Source organism: Mus pahari, chromosome 10 (assembly GCF_900095145.1).
Source record: "Mus pahari chromosome 10, PAHARI_EIJ_v1.1, whole genome shotgun sequence".
Lineage (NCBI taxonomy): Eukaryota > Metazoa > Chordata > Mammalia > Rodentia > Muridae > Mus > Mus pahari.
Window position 1 is genome coordinate 86795920 of NC_034599.1, and position 12309 is coordinate 86808228.

The window sequence follows — 12309 nt, forward strand, 5'->3', positions numbered from 1 at the left end:
AGAGAGAGAGAGAGAGAGAGAGAGAGAAGCCATGGCCACGTGGAAAGAGGGGAGAAGGGAGGGGGAGAGAGGGAGAAAGAGGACTAGAGAGAAAGCAAGAGAACCTAGAGAGGCAAGAGAGACAAGAGAGAGAGGAGGGGCCAAGCAGTTCCTTTTATAGTGGGATGGACTACCTTTCTCTTGTAGGGCAATTGTGGGGAGGAGCATACCTGGCTATTGCCAGGTAACTGTGGGGGTGGAGTCTGGACAGCCTACCTGACTGATGGCCATAGAATGACAGAGTTGAGGGCTCATGGTGTCAGACATTTGTATCTGGGGGTGTAGCTCACTGTTCCTTCCCGTGTAGGATTTTCTACTGGGTTTCCCGAGTAAGACTTGCTCGGCCAGAACACCGACTGACTTTCATGGTCCTACAGACACACAGAGAGAGATGGGCATGTGAGCATAGGGTCAAAGTATCCACAGACCCTCTCATCCATGCATACTGAAGGGCTAGAAGCAATGACCACCACACCCACGGAAGGCATGAGGAAAGCACAACAGCATCGTTTCTAAATATGCTTATCCAAAAAATGGACACTAGATTTTGGAGAAACCATCCATTTGGTCTGATTGGAAGGGAAAACACGTTCTGTACCATGAAGAAAAGGAAAACATTTTTTAAAAGGAACGTATGTACAGGAGTGCAGTAGGCAACCTGAAGCAGTTCCCTGCCGACTCACCTGCAAAAGCAGCGGCAAAGAAATAAGAGCATTGTTGATTAGCTCAGAATATCAAATCAGCATCCAAAAGTTCCCTGAACAAAAGTGATCCTTATGTCATAGTAAGGGTACCTAAGGCTCCCTAAATTCTCGTTTGCTGAGTTTTTCAGGAAAGTACAATCTTCTTGATGTCTAGTATTGTTCCCTCCACTAAGTCGCCAGCTGTTTTTTATTTCAGGATGGAAAGAGTTATCTAATGTATATCCTGGGGCTCAGAAGTACCTCCTGTTTTGTCCGTAGGTTCAGTCACCTAGCAGAAAGCCTGCTTGTGACTTTTCAGCCTCAGGATGATTGAAAGTGCCTAGACAACCAGGCATCAGCTGTCAGGAAGGTGAGACAGGGTTATTTAACAATAGAAATGTCCATACTTATTTGTCAACATTACACAGGGTGTTTATAATTTAAATATGCTCACGTGGGGCTTCCTCCTTGGCTTGGACTTCTCCCTCCTCAGATTGTATACATTATCGAGCCTCTGGAATATGTGCGAATCTAACCACAGGCCACAAAGCCTAATTATTTGTGTGTTTCTGATGAGCTAAAATGCACCGTAAATTTAAAATTCACATAATCAGGTTTTTACATCTATAGAAATAAAAAATTCACACAATTCAGTTTTTTTACATCTATAGAAATATAAACTGTTATTTGCCACAGTGAGCTCTGTGGCCTGTGTTTAGATTCCCACATATTCTAGAGGTTTGCTAATTTATACAAGATGAGTAAAGTCCAAGCAAAGAGGAATGCCTCCCCACATGTGATCATATTTAAATTATAAATCCTCTGAGTGATGTTTACCAATAAGCATGGACATTTGTATTGTTAAATAATTTCTTAGTGGTACAAGTTTGCATTTAATTCTTCCCTTCAGTATGAGTTTAAGTGGAAAAAAATCATCCTGTTCAATGGAAAAATATCCAGTGAAAAAAATTATTATAAAATGTTTAATAAAAACATTAATAAGTTATATTGTATCATGAATATACATATTACAAAACTAAAGATGTATTTATAATATATTAGGAAGCACTCATATATTGTTGAACTAAGATAAAAATTTAAAAGAAATCCAAGCATGATCTATTACATGGTTATTTCTAGGTTATAAATTTTAAGTGTATATTAATCATGCAGTCATTTACTTTCTCAAAAACGTAAAAGACAGCATGATTTTTTCTCAAAGTGCATTAATTTTATTCGTGCATTTTCCTTTCCCCCAGGTATCTCTGGTTGAGAGTAGATTGCAAAACCCTCCAGATAAGTAAACTTTAAGGCAAAGACTGTAACTTGATGTGATTTAATTGGATTTCTGTTTTTCTTTCACTTGTCTTTTTTAAGTATTTGTACAGTAGTATCTTTGATGACTTTTTTTGTATCTTTAATTCAAATAAGATTTTAAAATTTTTTCCATAGGGAACTATTTCTTTTTCTATTGCAACTATTTAATTTGAAGAAAGTAATAAATTAACCTAGTTAAAATATAGCCAATTTTAGTGTGAAACACTTTTTCTAATTATATGTATGAACTTAACATTCTTAAAAACGTTGTCTATTTTTTAAAATTATCTTTAGTCTTTTTTTTTTTTTTTTACAGTCCTGTCATTATCCCCTTCCATGTCTGCTCTCTTGACAATTCCTCATCCCATTCCTCCACTCCCATCTCCAAGAGGATGACCCTACCTTCCCCCCAACCCTGCAAAGTCTCCCCACTCCATGGGGATTCTCAAGTCTCTCAAGAGTTCTCCTTGAGGCCACACCAGGCAATTGGTCCTCTGCTGTATAGTGTGGGGAGCCTTGTACCACCTAGTGTATGCTACCTGATTGGTGACTCAGCATCTTAGAGATCTTGGGGGTCTGGGTTAGTTGAGACTGCTGGTCTTTTTATGCAGCCATCCTTCTCCACAGCTTCTTCTAGCCTTTCCCTAATTCAACCATATGGGTCCCTGAGTTCAGTCCAATAGTTGAGTATAAGTATTTTCTTTTGTCTCAGTCAGCCACTTGTTGGGCCTCTCAGAGGGCAGCCATGATAGGCTATGGTCTTTAAGCATACCATAGCATCAGTAATAGTGTCAGGCCTTGGAGACTCTCCTTGAGATGGATCCCAAGTTGGGCCAGTCACTGGCCCTCTTTTTCCTAAGTCTCCTCTTCATTTTTGTCCTTGCATTTCTTTTAGACAGGAACAATTCTGGGTCAGAAGTTTGGACTGTGTGATGGCAACCCCATACCTCCACTTGATTCTCTATCTTTTTATTGGAGGAGGAATCCATAAGTTCCCTCTCTTCACTGTTGGGCTTTTTATCTAAGGTACCTCCCTTTGAAGCCTGATAATTTTATATGAAAAATACATATCTTGTATGTTACATAAATAGTGCATTAATGATTTAACTAACTTACTAGAAAAAATCAATAAATCCAGTTTTGAAATAAATATGAACATTTCAATAATAGTTTTATTTTTATTTTTTTTTGGTGGTTCAGTAGGTGACACCAATAGTCCTTCCTGAAAAACAATGATGGAATGATGCCTTTTACTTCTTTTATGACAGTATTATAAATGGTATGCAAAACAGTGATATAATCATTCCCTGATTCATCACTTTGTCTACCCCTCAATTAGATGTCATTGTTTGGGATTAATGGTGTGTACTAAGAGTATATCTGTATTCTAGCCAGAGGCATTAAAGGTGTGTGGTGTGTCTGCATTTCAGTCCAATCATATCTTTGAATGTGACCCTTTGCAGAGCAGCCATGCTGCTGAATTAAAATTTGTCTATAACCATGAGACTGCAAACTTGAGAACCACTGTCTCAGGTTAAAGTTTGATGACCCCTCATTGGCTGGTACCTTAGTTCATGGGTCAAGTTTATCTGGGCTGAGAGAGGACCTATTGCCTATTATATAACAAATAATATCAAGGTGAATTTCAATAGAATATTCAAATATGTTGCTATTAACTGCAAGACTATTTCCCTAAAACATAGTTAAAAAACCAGAGCCCATTTCTATCAATAATACTGTATAATAGATACATAAAAGTCAGTAGAGTGGTAGAGACATAGAGCTATTGTTTAGTTAAATCTATGAAAAGCTAATATCTATTTATGATTTATATAAAACTACTATAATGGGAATAAATTTGTGTGCAGACATTAGCAATACACATACAGTTATATTTCAGTACATATAACAAGGTAGCCAAAGATGTATGTGTATGAATAATGAAGGCCTAATTAGTGAAATCAGAGTAGGCATCTGTATGCCTAGATATATATAATTGAAATATTATATATGCACACACTGAAACAGGACAAGTTTTAATTATTCAAACAAAACAGTGAATACTACAGTAATTCTAAATTTATTTTCACTAAATAAGTTGCTCAAATAATTGTCAACATTTTATCTATATTTTATCTGCATGCAGTTCTACAAAATAAATTATAGTGGTTGATGTATTCTAATTTTCAAGTCAACTATATCATGAATAATTATATACAACTGCTAATTTAATCATCTCTGGTTTCTCCCTTTAGTCAGTACATTATTTACATAACTTTATTGTTATAGCAGACTTAGACTCATGGAGAAATTGAAATGAGAGAAGAGATCTCATTTACTTCAGTAACCCTCCCCCAAAACACACACAGACACACACACACACACACACACACACACACACACACAAATGGCCTTTCCAATTATCAATAGCTCCCAGCACAATAGCTTGTGGTAGGGCTGATGAGCCTTATTACTGATGATGATCATCATCCCTTGTCCGTGGTTGATGTTTACACTTGTATTCTTAATTGTCATTTCTACTTCCCACTTCTCAGCTCTAGTACATTCCTGAAATTGTTTTTGCTTTCATTTAATTAAATGTAAATATTGTCACTGATATGGGTTTAGGGCAGATAACAAATGCTTTGTCTTTATTTGTATTTCCCTCAAGAAACTGGCTTAAAATTTATAACTTTCTATTTTAAGAGAAATGAGTATATAAGGTGTGCTCTTTTGTTCTTATTTGTAAATAATCTGTTTGTTGTTTCTTTTAGGTGTTATATCAAAGACAAGACCTTTGTGAATAACCTTCACACTAACGAAGCTACATTAATTGGGGTGATTTTTCCAACAATCTGATCAGACATCCAAACAAAGAGACAGCTTGGTACATCTTACAACATAGAACTTGAGAAACCACTGAACTTCACTGTCCAGATTAATCTGATTCATCCAATCAATACTCCCGACTGTTTTTCTTAGTATAAAAAATTACAGTTTTGGAATGCCCAGGGTTTCTAATTCAAAAGTCCATAGAGGTCATCTTTTCAAGAACCTTCAGTCGTAATTTAGTATAGTATAGACAATCAAGGAAGCACATTTTAAATAACTGGTAAACAGTGCTTGTATAATTAAAAATTAGCTGTAACTGAGGAATATTACTGAAACTGAGGCTCAGCAGTGTCATCTTAGATTCTGAAAGAGAAAGCCTCAGCCACAGATAGACAGATGAGGACACTTCAAATCTTTTGTGTCCCGATTGTATCCTCTCCCATTGCACACTGTTCTTTATTTTTGATTCCACTGGAATTCATGTTAGAAAATATATCATGTTTGCTGAGTTTAAATTTTAATGCAGTATATGTCAATCTGAAGAGATAAAAATGGAATATATAATTTTTCTATAGAAAGAAAAACTTAATTGATACTGGGTTTTTTTGTTCTGTTTTGTTTTGGTTTCTTTTTTAAGTAGAACATTCCCGAATGATCTGAAGACTCTAGAAACACATGAAGCCCACGGTCTATACATTTGTCTGGTAAACTGTCACAAGCCACATATAGAGAGCCACACATAGGTCACAAAATTATTCACTGAAATTGACAAATATTTTTAACTTTGTTTCTCTACAGCATAACTTTTGAGGCAGTTTACTAAAAGGTGGCTTAGTCTTAAAAATTATAGAGAAGAGAAATGGTGTTTCAGAGAAAAAAATTAAAATTTCTTCTCAAGTTCCTATGAAATGGTTTTCAAGAAACCCTTTGAGAAAGCAAAAAATTTTAAACAAAGAGCATAGAATTTTCAGAAAATCAGAGCAACAGACAACTCTGTAGATCACTGAAGTAGCACTGAGATGCCAAATACATGGAAGATATCCTCAGGCAAATTTAAGGAAAACCATGTCCACCACTGATGTGAAACCATTAGGCATGCTACATACTCCTGCAAAGAACACAAAGATAGAAACTGGGCTACCATTGTTACTTTTTGTTGTTATTTCGTTGAACAGTGTCTCTTTTGGCAGCTCAGGTTAGATTAGAAAATACTAGGACATCCAGGCAAGCCTTGGACTCACAGCTAACCTCCTATTTCTCTTTAAAAGTTCAAGGGCTACAAGTATGAGGCACTACATCTGTCCTGTTACTCTGATGATGATACTCCATGCTTTGTTTTTGAATTATAAGTCATATTGTGTATAAAGTATATTTAAAGCACACACTTTAAATAGCTTTTACAATTAAGAAGGAGCATATTCCCAATTCCAACAAATTACTATATTCTCAAATCTCTTGTCTTTCTTTGGGTCATATTGGAAATGATGCGCTACAGTACATGATAATTGTCATTTATAAGTATTAAAATATAAAAGTACTAATGTTGAAATTCCACAACTATTTACAGAGCACACTAAATTTCATTGAATATTGGGCAAGTGGGGAGAAATTTAACTGCATCATTTTATTCACAGTATTAACAAAGAATAAATATCTCAATTTCATAAATTAAGCAAGAAAAATTGTAGCATTATATGAAATCAACTTTTTAATACTTGTGAGGGTTTATTTGCTTAACACATAACTATTGTTGACTTTTCAAACCTCTCAGTTTTTCTATGACATAAAAGAACTGCATCTCATCACAAGTGAATATTTTCATAAACAGCAACATTTAGACACTTGTTCTATAGGTAATGAAAATTATTCATATGCTAATATAAATTAATTCCATTTAGGTAACATAAGGAATCATCTTCTAATCATAGCTAAATTTCAATGTTTGAGGGTCATTCTTGACTATTAACTTATTAGGATTTGGAACCACCTAGGAAAGAATTCCTGGACAAGTGTGTGACTTAGGGAGATTTGGCTGAGATAAGACACCATTGATGTATGAACTAAGCCATCCCTTGTGCTGGGTGGGGTCCCAGACTGGAAAAACAAGAGGGAGAATAAATGGATAGGCAGCATTCATCTACATGTGCTTTCTCACTACAGGCTTAGAGTGACCAGTCAACTCACATCCCTGCTGCCATGCTTTCCAATATTGAAGGGGTGAACCTTCAAACTCTGAGCCCAAATTATTCTTTTTCTGCAAGTTGCTTTTGTCAGGTTTTTTTTTTTTTTTTTTGGTTACATCAATGAGAAAAGTAACTAATGTACAAGTTTACTTTAAAATCAATAAAAAAACAAAATAAAACAATAAAATCGCAAATGTGTTCTCATACGTTATGCTTGTCCAGAAAGCAATGATAAATGATAAATTCACACACACACACACACACAAACACACACACACACACACACACACACACACATACATCCCACACAAATAGATTAATGTAGCCACTCAACCAAAAACTTGCCCAGTTCTAAACTCTAAGCAGTTCAATGAACTTCTACCCAGGTGGCATAACCATGATAAAGCTGTGGAGCTTTACTTAGGGTCTTTCTGTTCCACTGCCCATTACAATTTTTATGCACTTGTCCTCCTTGAAAAGAGAGGGGGGAAAAAAAATCCAAACTCAATTGCTTAAAAGAAAGATTCATTTCAGAATCCTGCTGCCTTAAACTCTACTATCCAGTTCACTTCTTTTTATTGAAAATAAGTAGTAAGTAATTGTCAGAGAGTTAATAAATACAAAGACATGTTGTAAAAGGTGCTAAAAGTAAATGTTAAAAAACAAAGGAAGGAAGATTAGCACAACCTAATGGATATTTTGTGTTTCCAGCCAACACTTAGTTGCCTGTATTGATGAGCAACAGCAGAAGGTTGGCCAGCATGATAGAAATCCCTTGAGTCTAGCTTTGGCACAGTATTCCCTGTGGGAATAAGCATTGCTGATGCTTTACTAAGTATGACTTGAACAGTTTTTCAGGTGTTTCTCAGCCATTCGGTATTCCTCAGTTGAGAATTCTTTGTTTAGCACTGTATCCCATTTTTAAATGGGGTAATTTGAATTTCTGGAGTCCAGCTTCCTGAGCTCTTTGTATATATTGGATACTAGTCCTCTATCAGATTTAGGATTGGTAAAAATCCTTTCCCAATATGTTGGTGGCCTTTTTGTCTTGTTGACAGCGTATTTTGCCTTACAGAAGCTGTGCAATTTTATGAGGTCCCATTTGTCAATTCTTGATTTTACAGCCCAAGCCATTGCTGTTCTGTTTAGAAATTTTTTCCCTGTGCCCATATCTTCGAGGCTAGACTTTTTTTCTTAATCTAACCAATGCTACTCATAATATTTTGTGATAGAGGATGGAAGTATGTGATTATAAATATGATGTGTATGTTTTTATGTGTATTACAATTTTATGTTTCTTCACACAAATAAAATTTGTCTTCAATAAAAAAATGTAGCCTTCTCTTTGTCTTATTTTGCTTATGCAACATTTCAATTCATTTCATGATTGGAAATGAAGCAGTCTGCAAATGCAGGGAATTTTAGGGACAGAGGAAGCAACAAAGTTTTGACCCCATTGTTCTGTCAAAGTCTCTTGACAACTGGGAAGCAGGAATTGCAAACATACCCACATTTGTGATGATGTCTTCCCATAGGGATGATTTCCCCTGCAGATGAAAATATTTGTGTTTAAGTACTAATGAACCAGCCTTCAGGCCTAGATGTATGTGATCCTAGTGACTACATCCTAACTCCCTGCATCTCTGCAATGCATTGTTTTCATGGAATTATTTGTTTTATGTGTCATTTTCCTCCTAGAAAAGAGTTAAGTAAATGCTCTTGTCATTTAAAAACTAAACTTTTTATTTGTTAATATCACTATTCTTGACATGCCTAATTTAATGAGTGGAGAGTGTATGTTAAATACTTTAGGAGTACATACTTAAAAGCATGGTAAATGTTTTATAGGTGTTATTGTATTAGGTTTTTTTCCCTGCTTTATGACATAATACTCCTATAAATATTAAATTAGGGGAGAAAGGCCAGAGGGAACATAGCTAACCATGGTAGTGAGAACACGGTGCCCTTTTGGTAGGTAAGAAGTGGAGAGAGTGACCAGCAAGTCAGGCTTTCTTCCTAACCCTCATAAGCTGGGCCCCACTGTCCACATTCCCTTCAGTCACAAGAATGGTTTCCTAAAACAATGACCCAACTCCAAGTACTAATTTATGTTTCCATGTCTTTTTTCTTGAAGGGATAAAATACCCTGGTGAAAAAAAATGATACCAGAGAAAGAGTGTATTTTGGCTAACAGTTCTGGAGGGATATAGTCCACAATGGCAGGGAAGATGTGACAGTGGGCAGAGAAAGCAGGACAGCAAGAGCAACAAGCTGATGGATCACACTATGCCCACACATCGAAAACAAGTGAGGGAATGGGGCTAAGTCATAGAACTTCAAATTCATCCCCAGTGATTTAGTTTCTCCATCAAGGATGACCTCTTAAAGTTACCAGAACCTTCCTAACAGTGCTGTCTCCTGCATACCAAGTATTTAAGCACATTAATAAATCAGGTCCACTTCACATTGAAATCATAACACTGATGTATTTTTAATATTTTAAACCAAAAAAATAACCCCCAAAACAAAAAAACCCCACAGATGTGGGAGATTACTAAACATGTTTTATAACTCCTTAAGATACTTTAAATATTCTTTATTAAGTAAAGAATATTTATTTAAATACATTAAATAAAAATTCTTTATTTAATAACTTTTATTAGAGTTATAACACATGTTTCATTTGTTTCATTGAGCTATACAGATTATATTGGTTTCATAGACCCAAATAAGATTTTTATCCCAGTGGAAATTTTAAAAGTAAAATTGAAATTGTGATGTATATATGTGTAGGTGTGCACGTGCACATACACAGACACACGAGTTAAATTCAACAGGTTGAGCTAAGATGGAGCCTCCTTGATAATTTCTTTTTTCAGTTTTGCTTTTACAAGATGACCCAAACAATATTTTTTCTTTTTCTATTAGATATTTTCTTTATTTATATTTCAAATGCTATCCCAAAAGTTCCCTATACCCTCCCCTGCCCTGCTCCCCTACCTACCCACTCCCACTTCTTGGCCCTGGCATACCCCTGTACTGGGGCATATAAAGTTTGCAATACCAAGGGGCCTCTCTTCCCAATGATGGCTGACTAGGCCATCTTCTGCTACATATGCAGAAGACATGAGCTCTGGAGTTACTGGTTACTCCATATTGTTGTTCCACCTATAGGGTTGCAGACCCTTTCAGCTCCTTGGGTATTTTCTCTAGCTTCTCCATTGGGGGCCCTGTGTTCCATCAAATAGCTGACTGTGAGCATCCACTTCTGTGTTTGCCAGGCACTGGCATAGCCTCACAAGAGACAGCTATATCAGGGTCCCTTCAGCAAAATCTTACTGGCATGTGCAATAGTGTCTAGGTTTGGTGGCTGACCCAAACAATCTTTATTGCCTGAGGAGAGGGGCGAGTTCTTAGAATATGATTGCCTCATTCTCATGGATACTTGCCTTCATCCCAGGGAGTCCTGCAAGCTTTTCCTGTTTGTGGAATCCAAGGCAGCTGGGTATTTAAGACAACGATATATATCTCTCTGCTTTGATACGGATATGTACAGAAGGAAGTCAGTAGCCCAGAGGGAAGGAGATACAAGGAGAAGAAAAAAAGGCACTATCATTGCAGTGCTCAAATAAGAAGTCAGCAGTTCTTAAAAAGGAGAGTTTCTAAGTCTCTGTTCTAACAGGACTTAACTCTTTAACAAGTCAGATGATTTAAAATTTTTGGTAGAAAAATACATCTCCAAGACTGTTAAAATATTTCTTTCTGTGTTTAGAAATATGCACAAGACCATAGCTTCAATCCTATTCAGTGCTGACCATGGAAATTGGATGCAGTACTGAATGTCTATAATCCCAGAATTTGGGGGATAGATGCTGGAGGATTCCATGCTTGAGATCATCCTAAGCTACAGAGAAATTGGCTGTTCTCTCTCTCTCTCTCTCTCTCTCTCTCTCTCTCTCTCTCTCTCTCTCTGTGTGTGTGTGTGTGAACCTATCTCAGTAAATGAACCAGGCTTAAGGACTGAGTGTATGTTACCTTTGTCAGACCTCATTGCTCCTCTAGACAGTTGCTAGGAATCTCACACAAGACTATTAACTTTGTTGACAGTAAAGATCTAAAAAGTTTCTCTGTTCCTGTGATCCCTATCAATTATAATACCATCAGTGGTTCCTCAGAACTACCCTCTGACCTCATTTCAGTTTCTATCAATCCTTCTACGAGAAACACTGTGACAAAAACCAACTTGGCAAGTAAAGGGTTTATTGCACCGTATATTTCCAGGTAAGCGAGGGCGGGAATTCAAGCAGGGCAGGAACCTGGTGGCAAGCATTGAAGCAGAAGCCATGAATGTATGCTGCTTACTGACTTGATTCCTCCATGACTGGCTCAGCTTGAGTTTCTAGACCACCCAGGAAACCTGCCCAGGGGTAGCATTACCTTCAATAGTCTGGGCCCTACAATATCAATAATCAGTCAAGAAAATACTCTACATATTTGCCTACAGGCTATTTCTTTGGAGGCCTCTTCTCAAATACCATTCTTTCTTTTAGATATGTCTCAGTTTCTGTCAAGTTGTCAGAAGCCAATGGGGACAATAATGAAATGTGATTCTTTTGGATTGTCCACATCCAGGCTCTAGGAGTGTCTTACTTTCTTGGTGCGTCGCCTTTTTATACAGATTTACCTTAAATAAATCATCACATTTTTTCATATTCAATTTGTGCCACACTGTGATTAACTTCCCATCTGTCTGTTTTGCCACATAAAAGTGTTGAATTGTTTTACCGGCTTTTCAGTCAGGGGGCAGATGTGTAGCTAATATGACCAGGTTTTTTCAGTGAACTGTTATATGAATCTTTAAAACATACTTGTCTAGAAAGAACCAGCAATACAGAGCCAGGAAATGAGTAATTCCTCGATAGGCATAGGTTTCTTATCTTTTTCTTTTCTTTCTTTCTTTCTTTTTTTTTGGGGGGGGGGCATAGGTTTCTTGCTATACAGCACAAACAAAATTAAACTACTAATCTAAGAAAATAAAAATAAGATGCACAAACTCTTTTAAATTCGTTATAATGAACTTGTGTATATAACATAAATGTGTATAAATAGAAGTGGACACATTGGGATGTTTTTAACTTATGTAAAAATGGTAATTTTAGATAATTTACATACGTTCAATGGTGCCACTCAGTCTCTGAAGGGCCCAGGAACACCCACTTGATGAATATAAATAAAGCTTACGTTTCACAGCTCTA